Source organism: Phascolarctos cinereus, unplaced genomic scaffold, assembly GCF_003287225.1.
Source record: "Phascolarctos cinereus isolate Bilbo 61053 unplaced genomic scaffold, phaCin_HiC Scaffold_4;HRSCAF=312, whole genome shotgun sequence".
Classification (NCBI taxonomy): Eukaryota; Metazoa; Chordata; class Mammalia; order Diprotodontia; family Phascolarctidae; genus Phascolarctos; species Phascolarctos cinereus.
The window spans coordinates 430314056-430330492 of NW_027555847.1; positions in this window are offsets into that span (position 1 = coordinate 430314056).

The window sequence follows — 16437 nt, forward strand, 5'->3', positions numbered from 1 at the left end:
AGAGGCAATGGAGTAATGATTTATAGACAGTCTTCTGTCAAGTGAGAAAACATTTGTAAAGTATTCAGCACAATTTCTTGCACATAGAAAGCACTTAATCAATGCTTAATCATTCCTCTCTCTCATCTTTTCCAGGGGTTTAAGCCTAAAAGGGAGGTGAGAAATAGTATGATATCTACAGTGGATAGACTGATCCTGTGAGTGCTTTTTGATAATAGAGGAGATATAGACACTTTTGTAGCCATCAAGGAAATGGACAGGATACAATGAGATAGTGAAAATCAGTGAGAGTAGAATGATAAGGCAGCACAATCTTCTGGAGAAAAAAGGGGATATAATGTGTTCACTTTTACAAGCTGAGGGGTTTACTTGCAAGGAGAGGAATCACCACTTCATGTGAGACAAGGTGGAATAAACAAATAGTGGGGCAATATGATTTCAGATTTTGAGGAGAGAATAGGTAGCTCACACCGTATGGTTTTAATGATTTTATAGTGAAATATGATCAAGAGCGTCATACTAAAAGTTGGTGGCAGTAGGGAATGGAAGAAGCCATAGGAAGAGAGCCATGGGAATTTTCAGGAGAGATGAAAAGTTTTGGAAAAGTCCTTTTGGTGAGTGGAATTTTGAATCAATTAGGGGGATGTAAATAAGATAAATGAAATAACATATGAAAAGTGCTCAGTATGTATAAATTTGAGATAGGATTATTCCAACATCTTATTTCCTTCTTATATACCTTTGTTAACTGAGTACTGGTGGTGGGGAGGGGGGACAATCCATACCTTTAAGATTCCTTCACTGTCTCTAAAGAGGATATGGAATCCTTTGTTTCTATTTCTTGTCATCATTCCAACATATATGACCCAAACTGGACTATGTGAATTTCAGGTAAAACCAGGTGCTACGATAGATTCAGATGACCCTAGTATTTAGACCAGTGAAAATTCTTACAAATCATTTAGTATAGATTTCCTAACCTTTTTGTCACATAATAGAATACTTAGGGAATATAGTAAAGCCTGTTGACTCCTCCAAATAATATTTTTTAATACATAAAAAAATTATAAGGGATTACAAAAGAAACTAATATTATTGAAGTGAAGTTATCATCCTTATTTATGTATCTATCCATCTACCTATCTATCTATCTGAGTAAATTTGTAACCTGGGGACCAATAGACATACAACACATAAACACATACAAACACATGCATATTATGAATGAATATATGTATATATGTGTTCTGTATGTATGTATTTGTATATTTATATCTATATCTATCTATCTATCTATCTATCTATCTATCTATCTATCTATCTATATGTCTATATACACATTAGGGATCACAGGTTAAGGAAACCTGAATTAGTCCAAGACCCTTCCTTCTACAGATGAGTGAGAAGTCCTTTAAAATCCACATGCTTGGAGAATGGAAGAATTTATTACCAAACAAGAGATAGAGAACACTATGAAATTCAAAATGGATAATTTTGATAATTAAATTTAAAAGTTTTTGCACAAAGCCATTGCAGCCGAGATTAGAAGGGAAGCAAAAAGCAGGAAAGTAATTTTTACAACCAATATCTCTGATAAAAGCCCCATTTCTAAAATATATAGAGAATGAAGTCAAATTTATAAGAATACAACAAATTCCCCAACTGATAAATAGTCAAAGGATATGAACAGGCAGTTTTTAGATGAACACATTAAAGATTTCTATAGTTATATAAAAAATGCTCTAAATCACTAACGATTAGAGAAATGAAAATTAAAACAACTCTAAGGTACCACTTCACATCTATCAGACTGGCTAACATGACATAACAGGAAAATGATAAATGTTGGAGAAGATGTGGGAAAGTTGGAACCCTAGTAGATTATTGGTGGAGTTGTGAACTGATCCAGTCATTCTGGAGATTAATTTGGTACTATGCCCAAAGGCCTATAAAACTGTGTATACCATTTGACCCAGCAAAAGCACTTCTAATGCTGTATCCCAAAAAGATCAGAAAATGGGAAAAGGACCTACATGTACAAAAATATTTATATCAGCTCTTTCTGTTGTGGCCAAGAATTGGAAAGTGAGGGGATATCCATTAACTGGGAAATGGCTGCACAAGTTGTGGTATACAAATGTAATATAGCACTGTTCCATAAGAAAGGAGTAGGTGAACTTCAGAAAAACCTGGAAAGATGTACATGAGCTGATACTGAGAGAAGTTGGCAGAACCAGGAGAACATTGTATACAGTAACAGCAACATTGCGTGATGAACAACTTCGATAGACTTAACTCTTCTCAGTAATACAAGGATCTGAGACAACTCCAAAAGACTCATGATGGAAAAATGCTATCCACATCCAGAGAAAGATCTATAAAGTCTAAATGCAGATCAAAACATGCGATTTTTTTTTGTTTTTTCTTTCTTGTGTTTTTTCCCTTTTGTTCTAATTCTTCTTTATAACATGACTAATGTGGAAATATGTTTAATATGATTGTACATGTATAGCCTATATCAGAATGCACGCCATCTTGGGGATGAGGTTGCGAGCGAAGGGAGAACATTTAGAACTCAAAATCTTATAGAAGTGAATGATAGGGGCAGCTAGGTGGCACAGTGGATAGAGCACTAGCCCTGGATTCAGGAGGACCTGAGTTCAAATCCAGCCTCAGACACATAATGCTTACTAGCTGTGTGACCCTGGGCAAGTCACTTAACCCAATTGCCTAGTCACAAAATAAATAAATAAATATAGATTTAAAAAGAGAAGTGAATGAAGAAAAACAATTTTTTAAAATAACTTTTATCAACCAAATCATTCATTAAAAATAACCCAAATTAACCTCAAAGATCCTATGAAGGAAAATGCTGGTCAAATACATAAAGGAATCATTCTGTGCTGTAGAAAATGATGAGTTGATTGAATTAGGAAAACATGGAAAGACTTGGACTTAGAAAGGAAAATGCTATCCACCCTCAGAGAAACAGATGATGGGGGGAAAATAAGCATAGTACAGCCTTACACACACATGTATGAGCGTATACATGTATGTTTATAGATATCTTTGTATATGTGTATGTACATGTATGTATATATTTCTGTGTGTGTGTGTGTGTGTGTGTGTGGAGTGTGTGTGTGTGTGTGTGTATGTGTGTGTATCTCCACACTTAATTGTAGGGTTCTTTAGGGTGGCAGGGGAGGAAAGAGAAAAATAAAATAAAAATGCACAGCAGAGAGCAAAGAAAACCAACAAGGAAACAAAGAAAAGCTGGGAAGCTTTGAAAAGTTTGCTACTTGCTATATAGGTTTTCTTGAAATGGAAATATATTGTTTTATATTGACTTTTCTCTTATGGTCTGATGTGGACACGGCAATGTTTTTTTTTTTTCTCATTTTGTATTTAAATATAAAATAAAAATATTACCAAAAAATCCACATGCTTTGGATGAGGGTGTATTTTCATAGCTATTCTTGTAAGTTTTGACAGGCTTTTGTCACATCTCAAATACATTTCTATAAGAAACATTGCATGATCTGTTAGGCCATTTTTTCATAACCAATATTCCCCTGAACAGAGAAAAACCTATAAGAAAAGTAACATAGAGCATCATTTTTCTTGGCATTGAAAGATGCCCCTTCTGCTTAGGTTGAAAGAGGTAGATTCCCCTTCAGAAGAATCAAATTCTTCTTCCATGCAAAGATTATGGATTTTGTTTTTATTCCTGAGGTAATTAATTCTCTATTTATTGTCAGAGATAACTTTTTGTCATATGGAAAGTAATTTGAGTGCATAATACTTTTGAAAACTACAATTTCTAAAGATTGTTCTATTTATTACTAGTGTAACTATATGCAATTTCTGTATTAAAGTCAGGATTTCATAGCTTTTCTGTTATAAACCACGATTATTTGTGAGTTTATAGCTCTTGTCTAATTGAAACATAATATTATAACTGTCCTGCCAGGTGAGCTTCATAACAGGAAAAATAAGTTTTCAAAATATTTTAAGTTCTGAGTTCACTAAAATAATGACTCTTTCCTTTAAATAAAATTATCAAACTGGCTAATATAAAGTAGAGACTTAACAAGGAGTTAATAGCCAATGATTTTTTGAACGACCTTGAGTATGTGTCAAGCAAATGTGTAGCAAAGGACATAAGCAATAGCTTTATATGGTCATAAAGAGTAACACTTCCTGACAGAATAAAGACTTAATAATTTTCTATTTATTTATGCATACATTCATTCATATGCAAATTAATTTTACAGAATCTGGAGTTTAATATATAGCATATATTTAATTTTCTTTTTGTTCTTAACTTACTAAGTATGAATACTTCAATATATGAAGAAAAACAAAAAAAAGAAATTGTATATCAAACTCTTTGCATCTTTTTTTCTATTTTTTACATTTTGGTAGTTTTTTACTGTTCTTTTAATTTCTCTGGAAATTTATTTTCTCATTCTTTCAAATTTAAGAAGGTAGTTCTGACATATTTCCCCCCCTTTTAGACTTCCTTCTTAATCTCTTTGATTGATTGATTGATAATGATTTACTGATGTCCTTTCCCTTCTTCTATTGTCTTTTTTTTTTCCTTTTAAGCATGGCAATCACTGCTATGGGACAACTAGTAGCTCAGTGTGTAGACAACTGGGCTTGGAATCAAGAAAACTTATCTTCATGAGTTCAAATCTGGCCTCCAACACTTACTAGCTCCATAATCCTGGGCAATTCACTTAATTTTGTTTGCCTTGATTACTCATCTGTAAAATGACTTGTAGAAGAAAACAGCAAATCACTCCAGTATCTCTTCATGAAAATCTCCTATGAGTTTCATCAAAAGTCAGACGCAATTGAAATGACTGAACAGCATCACTATTATTTCACTGTGCCCAAAAGAAAAACAATATCCCTTTCATAAACAGGTACAATAATGCCAAACAAACTCATACATTGAATGTCTGAAAATGTCTCATTCACATTTGATGATAGAAAATGATTCATCACTAATTCTCTGAATTGTATTGATCATAATTTTTAACTATATAAATTGCCCCCCCCGGTTCTGTTGACTTTACTTTGCATCATTCTCTGAAAGCATCCTGTTCTTTATTTCTTATACCACTTAATATCCTATTTTATTAATTTGCTATTATTTTGAAGCCAATTCATACAAAAGTCCAGACATCACCCATCATCCACTGTTTTACTATTTTGTTATTCTTCCATGTTGTGTTACTATTTTACTATTTTATTATTTTACCTACATTGAAGTCCTGAGGTGATGGGCCATTGCTGCGAGCGCCTGAGTCCGCGGCCATGGTGTGATGCCGGCAGAGTGTGAAGAGAGAAAGAATCATGGGCCACGTGGAAGATGTGAAGAACAAACTCTGTTTATTGATCTGAGGGCTCAGGCTTATATAGCACTGGATCAAGCAATAGTAACATTATTTTACATAAAAAGCACAAACCTAATTAAGTTATTTCCTTACTTCCTTGCACCTTGTCTATTACTTTCTTTCCTGCTTCCTGTCCTGTACCCTTTCTGTTTCCTCCCTTCCTGCATCCTGTTCTCAAGAGTCAGAATGGGGGGGGGGGGAGTGAGCTGACATCCTGAGTTTCACAGCTGTCGGGCTTAGTACAAGCTACAGGTAAGACCCGGGCTGCCCTAAGCCCTCCAACTCCCCAAAACCGGCCCTCTACAGGCCATCACTATAAAGGAAAATGAAATAGGTTGTGCTGTGACAGTATGGGAGTTGGAGTATCTCTCTCTGAGTCATCACTGCCAAGAGTCTTGTCAGAGTCCTCCTTAATCAGCTGATCCTTCACACAGAAGATGATCATCTACCAGAAAGCCAGTGTGGGTTCAGAAAAGGCCAAGGAATGGATGATGTGATGTTTGCCATTCAGTAAATCGAGGAGAAATGCCAGGAGCAGAACAGAAGTCTATACCCATTGTTTGTCAACCTGACCGAGGCCTAATCCTGTCACTTGTGAGGGCTTGTGGGATATCACGGCAAAAATTAGTTGCCTGGAGATGTTTTTCTGTATTGAACTCCATTTTCAGGGTGGCCTGTATGTTTGGGTTCTGGTAAAAATATGAAGCTGTCATGCTTTCCCAGCCACATATGGAGTGATGAAGGGCTGTTTGCTTGATCACATGCTTTATAGCATGATGTTTTCCACAATGTTGTCAGATGCCTTCAATGACAATGGTATCAAGGTAGTTACTGTCCTAATGAAAAACTGTTTAAATTGAAAAGACTAAAGAGTAGGGAGAGTTATTATGAGATTTTTTTTTTTATTCACAGGTATTTCGTACATTCAATGAAGTCTCTGAGGCTGAGATGCAAAAGATGCTGCCACTTGTGCCAATTTTGGCTTGGCAATCAACACCAAGAAAAAAGTGGTTCTTCACTAACCAGCACTGCACCCTCCATATATGAAACCATATGTTACAGCAAATAGAGAAATTGTGAATGCTGTGGATAAGTTCACTTACCTTGGCAGCAAACTTTCTAGGGATGTCCATATAGAAGAACAGGTTTATGAATACTTTTCCAGAGCTAGCTCAGTGTTTGTGAGAATCTGAAAGAAAATGTGGGAGAGACAAGATATGAGGCTGCCTACCAAACTGAAAGTCTGCAGAGCCATTGTGCTAATTTTGTTGTTGTACATCTATGAAACCTGGACAGCCTACCAGTAATATGCTAGAAAATTGAAATGGGGAGGGAAGGGAAGGGAAACGAAAGGCTGGAACATGCTCCTTCTATATCCTTGCCTTTTGAAATTATTCTCTCCTGATACCCCCAGGTGAAAGTGTTTTCTTCTATCCTCAAATTTCTCACAACACTTCACTTAGGCCTCTCCTTTGCACCTCTCACATTCCTTCCTCCTTCTTTCTTTCCTTCTGCTCTCTTTCTGATAGAGTGTAGCAAACAAGTTAAACTGGTCAATTTTCTGCTAACAAGTCCAAGGGTAGTAAGATCTGGCTTTAGGCTCTAGATATCCTATCTGCTGGTATGCCATTAAAGAGGAATTATCTTCCAAAATATAAGAAGAGCCAAAATCTGCCCAATGTTTAGACTTCTAGAGGTTAATCAAATAACTAGATGAGAATTCATTCCTCCTCAATAGCTTCATCCCAAAAAATATCTCTAAAAATAGATGGAGGACAGTAATACAAAACATGTAAGTAAGTAAAAGGGAGAAGAATACACTTTCCACATTATCTAAAATATATGGATCTACATCCAGGTCCATTTCAATCCAGATTTAGAGGGAGAGCTGATTGACCTAACACTTTGTTTAGAGAAACACATATAATTAGACTTGATGATTGTCATAGAGAATGGTGAGGGTATCATCTTGAGCTATCCAGCTGAAAGAAATTCAAAAGAAATTAAAGGTGGACATACTAGATATGACTGGCCATACAACCATATATATGCTTATAAAATATTTGAATAAACAGGTACAGAACTCTGTCAGACTCACTTCATCAAGCTTACTGCAGTCTAGCCCCTACATGTTGTCTCTCTTTGAATTTTGTAACTGCCAGTGCCATTTTTCCTCTGGGTCATGTAAGAGTAGTTACTGTTTGCTGGAAAACATATATTCATACACAAACATACACCCATATGTATATTTCTACCCACACATAATGTACATCTTAAATATTAAGGTGTTTCTCCCCTCGTAATTTTGTAATAATAATAAAGTTAACAAGAATAGTTGGAACCTGAGGATTTGCAAAGCGCTTTACATGTTACCTCACTGATTTTCACAACAACCTTGTGAGCTATTATTATCCTCATTTTATAGATGCTGAAACTAGATCTGAAAAAAGTTTCTGTGACTTGTTGACTGATCCAGCTAGTAAGTACCCGAGGTAGTATTTTAATTCAAATCTTCATGATAGGAAGTCCAATGCTCTATCCACTACACCATCTAATGGCTAATGATTTGTTAGGTTCTCTCTGATTGTAATTTATTCCCTTCTCCCCTACAAAATCTGAATTAGCATTAATATGTACAACTCTAATGTGGGAGTGATTGATGAGATAGAAAAAGAGCATAAGATTCTTCATAAATCCTTTGATCCATATACCGAGAGAATAAGCCAAAGGCCATCTTACTGGTGGTGGGTAGATTATTCTGAATTGGTTTCTATCTTCTACAACTGTTTCATTGTTACTACTTTCTTTTGCTTTTTTTATCCTGAAGCCAACAGAAAAAGTCTCCCTGGCCCCTTTTCCATAAGTTATAATTTTATATAAGAAGTTTGTCCATCTGGGCCATAATACTCCATAGCACTTAGAATCATAGATAAGTTCCTCTACTTCCTGTTGTTAGCTGACCTCAAAGAAATAAATAAAAATTAAACTCCCATTTTCTCATCCTCCTCAAACAATTACTGCTCACAGCAATCCCAAAACTTACTTATAGAAACAGAAGTAATAGATAAAACTTGGTCTCTATCAATCATAATCATGGAACCTGAAAAAAAAAATAGTTAACTAAAACAGCACTTTACTTCTGAGTGCTAGAAAGCCATCTTAGAAGCGCTGCCACACTTTCACTCCACTCTGGACATAGGTTATCCATAACTCTCATCTCCTGTTGGCTATAAAGAATATAATCAATCTCTTTCAAATATGTAGAAAATGTCAATGGGCCTTGGATTACTCTGTAATTATGTATTTGGAGAGGAATTTGTCACCAAATGCAGGAGAAAAATGTAGAAGAAATGTATTGTTTCTTCATTTAAAAACTCCTCAAAAACACAGAAAGCCTTTATTGCAGTCTATGAAGTAAGTGGCCCTAGTTTAATGCTTTGGAAAATAAATTGGGCCAGCAGTAGAAGTTTGTGTGTTTGCCAATGTTTTACTTAAGCCACTTCCAGCTTACCCTGGCCCAAATTTATCCCCAATTCTAGGAATTACTCCATAAGAAAGGTTAAATAGCTTTATGAAGGCACAATTTCTAGAGAATGAACTAATTAATGACAACAAAAATTTCTTCCTCAAATAATTGAAAAGAAATATGTTTAAAATATATTTAGAGTCATTTCTATGAAAACGTTTTATTAGACTAGCTTCTCATGCATTTTTAATTTTTTTCTATTTGTTATGTTTTTCACAATTATTTTTCTTAACTATAGTTAGGATCTTGTGGAAAATTCTGATTTAATAACATTTGGATTAAATAGACTTTAGAAGATTTTATTTTTTTCAAATATGATTCTTCAGTTAAGCATTTTGTCCTCAAATTTCACTCAATTAATTCATTGATACCTCATCAATCTTTTATAAAGTGTGTAAGATCCCTACACTAAATATAGTCAATAAAAGAAAGATATTTATTTTAAATTTAAAATAGTAATTTATCTCCCAAATGCCTAGGTATATTTTGTTTCCTCAGTTAGTAAGACTACAATAGTTATGATTTCCAGAATTTTAGAGATGGAAGAAATTTTTACAGATCATCTAATTTATATATATCAAAATTATTGCCCCCACCAGATTGAAATGTAATTGGGAAACACTTAACAAAATAAATAAAAATATAATGCTACCATGATAATGTTAATTTTTGGTTTTCTAAATCAATATACTGCCCTTATTTGAGTCTGACATTACTGATCTAGTATATCTCTTTTTTTTTTTTTTGGCAATTGGGGTTAAGTAACTTGCCCAGGGTCACACAGCTAGTAAGTGTCAAGTGTTTGGTGTGAGGCCAGATTTGAACTCATGTCCTCCTGACTGCAGGGCCAGTCCTCTACCCACTGCACCACCTAGCTGCCACTATCTCTTATTTTTGAAATCAAGAAATTGACCACTCAGAGCCACTGGCTTACTCCAGACAACACAAATTTTTCAGCTAATCTAGGACTAAATTCAGGCCTCCTACATCCCAGTTCAAAGAATTTTCCGGCATATCACTGGCTAAATATTCAACTTCTGCATAACAAATCTTCATTTTAAAAGATTTTTGCTTCCATTAATTTTTTCTTCTGGAAAATTTACAGATTTTCATGACTTAAATGATTTTCAAGAATATTTTGGTTATTCATCAGCATTTTTCACTTTAAATTCTTTGCATTTCTACTAGTCCTAGCTCAAGTTTGATGCTTGATTTTTTTTTTCTTTGGGGCAAAAGATGCTAGGTATAAATTTCTGTATTTCACCAAGAGGTGGAGAAAGTAAGCTTTGATGTGGGGGTGATTGTATGGTAGACAGAGTGTAGAAAGTGTAATATGTTTTAGATGGAATTTTTATGACACCAGGAAGTAATTCTATAAACAATTTTGCCCTTTCTCTGGGGTAATATATATTTTAAAAATCCTCTTTGGTTATTCATAGTTTAAGCATTTAAACTGAATCATGCTGTGAGAACATGAGCCATTGATATTATTTATATTCAATCTGGCGACTCATGCTGCCTTATAATTAGCTTCTACATGGGTTTACAATAATTGAGCTGGAAATAGGAGTTTGCAAGGTTCTTTACGATGTCCAAATGGCTTTATCTAGACTCCAAAGTAGAGACCGATGTCATCATTGAGACCTTGTAAAATAAATCATTATTAAAGATGCATAAAAAGTGCACAGATTAGAAAAATGTATCCATTAGAAAATGAGAGGGGTTGTTTTATCTTTATTAAAATGCCCAAGCACTTGAGTATAAGGAAGGGACTGACCTCTTTTTTTTCCTTTATGATGAAATTGTCACTTTACAAAATGTCTTAGTAGTATAGTATGTTTTAAGATATAGGTAGTAACTCTACTGCATTTAAAAAAAATCATCTCAAAATTTATCATATTAAGACCCCAAAATTAGCTAGCCCTTTTAATTTAATCAAACTTGACTTTCTGAATTGACTATTCACTATAAAATGTAAATATTGAGCATTAAAATGTAACTTAACTATTAAATTATTTAAATGGCTATTAAAATGCTAGCATTTTTAAAAGATTTTTAAGGAAATTCCTATTTGTAGCATAATATTTTGATTATTGGGTGTCATGTGTATATGTTCTTTTAATAATAAGAAAAGAAGTTGAGTCTGTTTAATCGGTGGAATTAATAGTATGATTATTTTTTTCTTTTAATTCATTTAACAAATTACATTTTACTTAAGGTTCTGGTATTCAAAGCAACTATAAATGAAAATTATTTTTTTAAAGAATAAGAGGTGATTTATTCTTAGTAAGGATTAATCACCAAGTTTGTGATTATTATGCATAGTTTTTAATTTCTTTTTAATAACATTTTTGTTTTTGTTAATTTAAAATATTTATTAATTTTTAGTTTGCAACATTCACTTCCATAAGATATTGAGTTCTAAATTTTGTCACTTACACTCTCTTCTCCCTCCCTAAGATGATGTGCAATCTAATATAGGTTATGCATATATATTCATATTAAATATATTTACTCATTAGTCATGTTGTAAAGAAGAATTAGAACCAATGGGGGAAACCATGAGACAGAAGAAACAATGACAACAGAAGAGACCAAATAGTATGCATCTATCTGCATTCAGACTCCATAGTTCTTTTTCTGGTTGTGGATAGCATTTCCCATCACAGGTCTTTTGGAGTTGCCTAAGATCCTCGCATTGCTGAGAAGAGCAAGTCTATCACAGTAATCACATAATGATGTTACAGTTTACAATATTCTCTTTGTCTGCTCAGTTCACTCAGCATCAGTTCATGAAAATATTTCCAGGTTTTTCTGAAGTCTGCCTGCCCATCATTTCTTATGAAACAACAGTATTCCATTCTATTTATATACCACAACTTCTTCAGCCATTCTTCAACTGATGGGCATCCTCTCAACTTCCAATTCTTGGCCACCACAAAAAAAGCTGCTATAAATATTTTTGTACATGTGAGTCCTTTGCCCTTTTTTATGATCTCTTTCAGATACAGCCCTAGAAGTGGTACTGCTGGGCCAAAAAGTATGCACAGTTTTATAGACCTTTGGACATAGTTCCAAATTAATCTCCAGAATGGTTGATCAGTTCACAACTCCATCAATAATCCATCAGTGTTCCCATTCTCCTATATCTTCTCCAACATTTATCATTTTCCTGTTTGGTCATGTTAGCCAGTCTGATAGGTGTGAGGTGCTACATCAGAGTTGTTTTAATTTTCATTTCTCTAATCAATAATGATTTAGAGCATTTTTTCATATGACTATAGATAGCTTTAATTTCTTCATCTGAAAACTGCCTGTTCATATCCTTTGACTATTTATCAGTTGGGGAATGTGTTGTGTTCTTATAAATTTGACTTAATTCTCTATATATTTAATGGAGCATTTTTAATTTGCTCTTTTCTAGCTTTTTTAGTTGAGTGTTAAATTTATTGAACTCCTTTTTCTCTATTTTATTCATGTAAGCTTTGTGATATATAAAATTTCCCCTAAGAGTTACTTTGGCTGCATCCCATAAGTTTTGGTATGTTGTCTCATTATTTTCATGCTCTTGGATGAAGTTATTGATTGTTTCTATGGTTTTTCTTTTAGCCCACCCATTCTATAGGATTAGATTATTTATTTTCCAATTAATTTTTGGCTTATCTTTCCATGGCTTTTTATTATGCAATTTTTATTTCATTGTGGTCTGAAAAGTATACATTTAATTTTTCTACCTTTCTACAGTGGATTGTGAGATTTTTATGTCCTAGTACATGGTCAATTTTTGTGTAAGTGCCACGTACTGCCAAGATAAAGATATATTCCTTTCTGTCCCTAGTCAGTTTTCACCAGAGGTCTATCATATCTAACTTTTCCAAGACTTTATTCACTTCTGTAATTTCTTTCCTGTCCATTTCGTGGTTAGATTTATCTAGTTGTGAGAGCAGAATGTTGAGGTCTCCCACTAGTATAGTTTTGCTGTCTATTTCTTCCTAAAACTCACTTAACTTTTCTAAGATTTTGGATGCTATATCACTTAGTGCATATATGTTTAGTATTGATATTATTTCATTGTCTATGATACCTTTTAGCTGGATGTAGTTCCCTTCCTTATCCCTTTAAATTACATCTATTTTTTCTTTTGCTTTGTCTGAGAAAAAGATGGCCACCTCTGCTTTTCTTCATTCAGATGAAGCATAATAAATTTTGCTCCAACTTTTTAACCTTTACTCTGTGTGTATCTCTCTGCTTCAAATGTGTTTCTTATAAACAACATATTGTAAGATTATGATTTTTAATCTATTCTCCTAACAGCTTGTGTTTAAGGGAGATTTCATCACATTCATATTCGGAGTTAGGATTACTAACTGTGTGTGTTTCTCTCCATCTTATTCGCCCCCAAACCCCGTTTATGTTTTTCTCTCCTTTTACCCTTTCCCTCCTCACAAGTGCTTTGCTTCTGACCACTGCTACCCTCAATATGCCCTACCTTCTACCAATCACCCTCGTTTTTCTTTCCTCTTTCCTTTGCTAATTTTTCCCTCCTCTCTATCCAACCCTTCCCTTTTTTTTCCTCCCTTTTGTCTCCTATTTCATATAGGGTAAGATAAATTTCTACACCCATTTGAGCATATATTGTTCCGTAAGAAATCCATTCAGAAAAACCTGAAAAGATCTGTGTGGACTTATGCTGAATGTAGTGAGCAGAACCAGGAGGATGTTGTACACAGTAACAACCATGTTGTGTGATGACTAACATTGACAGACTTGACCCTTCTCAGCAATGCAAGGATTGAAGCCATCTCTGAAGTTTCATGGTGGAAAATGCTATCCACATCCAAAGAAAGAGCTATGGAGTTTGAATACAGATTGTAGCATACTATTTTCTCTTTGTTTTCTCTTCTATTTTGTTTTGTATGTTCTTTCTTGTGGTTCCTTCTATTGGTTCTAATCTTTCCTTACAGCATGACTAATGTGAAAATATGTTTAATAGGGATGTATATGTATAGCCTATATCAGGTTTCATGCTGTCTTTTTGAGGGAAGAGGAGAAAAATTAAAAACTCAAAAGCTTGTTTAAGTGATTGTTGATAACTCAAAATGAATTAATTTAAAAAAAAAGATAGAGCACCAGGTTTGGAATTAGGAAGACTTATCTTCATGTTTTAAATCTGGCTTCAGATGCTTATTACTTGTATCACCCTGTGCAAGTCACTTAACCTGTTGGCCTCAGTTTTCTCATATGTAAATGAGCTGAAGAAGGAAATGGCAAACCACTCCAGTATCTTTGCCAAGAAAACCCCAAATGGGGTCACAATGAGTTGGACACAACTGAACAACAACAAAATCTATATACAATATACCTGTCTCCCTTCCTTAAAATGTAAGCTCCTAAGTAGGCATTGTTTTACTTTTTTATGATTTTTTTTTTTACTTATTTAACTGTAAATATTAGATCCCACCCCAGCCACTCTTACAAAATGATAAGTGATTTGAAAAAAATAATGATAAATAAGAAAGATGCTGTCCAGGCTCTTTTTTGAATCATGACTTTCAGGTAGATGAATAATTCTTATATTATCTCTCCTGGATCTATTTTCCAGGTGAATTGTTTTATTCCAGTGAAGTATTATACATTTTCTTCTATTTTTTCATTCTTTTGATTTTGTTTGACTGATTCTTGAAGTTGAATAGAATCTTTGGCTTGTACTTGCCAATTCTAATTTTTAATGAATTTCTTCAATTAGTTTTTTTTACCTCCTTTTTCATTTGGTCCACTGTACTTTTTAAGGACTTGTTTTCTACAGTTAATTTTTGTACTTTCTTTTCCAAGCTATTGACTCTCTCTTACATATCTCTCATTTATTTTCTCAATTTTTTTTCTACCTTTCTTATCTGTCTTTTAAAATCCTTCTTGAGTTCTTCCAGGAAGGCTTTTTGAGCTTGAGACAAGTTAATATTCCCCTTATAGGTAAACTGACCATGTCTCTTCTGAATTTGTGTTTTGATGTTCTCTGTCCCCATAGAAAGAATCTATGGTCATTGTCAATTTTTGCTTTTTGCTCATGGTGTTTGCCTATTTCCTGGCTTTTAAAGTTGAGTTCTCCTGCTGGAGTACAGGGGGCATTGTCCCACTTTTTCTGCTTAATGACCAGAGGCCTGGTTACTGGCTTTGTCTGCTAGGGCTTCAGGTGCTGGAAGCTAGTGGCTGTAGGGGTATGGCAGTTTACCTGTTGCTGAGCCAGGGTCTTAGTGCTGGTATCTGGAATGTGCTGAGCTCACATCAGGTTTGTCTTCATTTGCCCAGGGCTTCACTGAAGCTTGCAGGGTGTGTGTATGTGTGTGTGTGTGTGTGTGTGTGTGTGTGTGTGAGTGTGTGTATGGCATGTGGGAGGGTTGGCTGCTGATGGGCATCTATTCAACAAGGGCTGCGCTGAAGAGCAGGGAGGTTTGGCTGCTGGAAGGATGCCAGCATGCATGGTGCTTCTCTAATCTGATGTCTGCCAGTTTCTCTGTCTGTGCCAAGGCACACAGGGGGTCTCGGTCTTGGCACTTGCCTGTTCCACCACCCTGGGTCTCAGGATCTTCCACTGTTTTGCTGCGTTGGGGATTCCCACTACATTGCTGGCATACATCTGGTCCCCAGCTCTGTTCCCCCTCCACCACAGCACCTGTTTTTCCACAAAGCCAATGCAACCAAGATTATAAGGGAAGCAGAAAACTGGGAAACAAATTTAACAGCCAGTGTCGCTGACAAAGGCCTCAAATCAAGTTTTAAATCTCCAAATCCAGCACTTTTTCTATTTTAATAATAGATATATCCTGGGAGGCAACCTGGAGTGCTTAGGGATTGAATGAATTGCCCATGATCACAAAATGAATGTTAGAGGTGTCATATAATATATACTAAAAAACATATAAAAGATGGAAGAAATGCTATATAAGATATGCCATAATCCTTTTGTCAGTAAACACTAATTACATCGTCACTCTCACTTATTCCCAAGGACCTTAAACCAAATAGCTAATACTTCAGATTGAACCTTGGGGAATATTTCATAAAGAGCTATCCAGCCTAGCTGGCTTGACTTTGGTATATATTTGTTTGTCTAGGTTTGTAGGCTGTTTCTAAAGTTTTTACTTTATTATTCATACCTATTCTAACATTCACATCCTTTCTTTGGTTTAGGCCATACTAATTGTATAAATCTTTCTTCTGATAGTATTTTGTTTCTAGGAAACTGTAGAAATTCTACCGTTTTAGGTTTCTAATATCTTTATCACATGTTATTTGTATTCATCCTGTATATTTTCTAATTTTGGGGGGGGGAATTGTTTCAATATATACTGAATAGAAATACTCATTCTTATTTTATCTTAATTCTTAATATTTGTTTCACTTTACTGAAAAAAGATTGGGATGGCCTAATCAAAAATGTTATAAAAGCTTCTGGGAGCCAAGATGTCACAGTAAGCTGTAAGTCTCTCTCATTCTGTATTACTGACC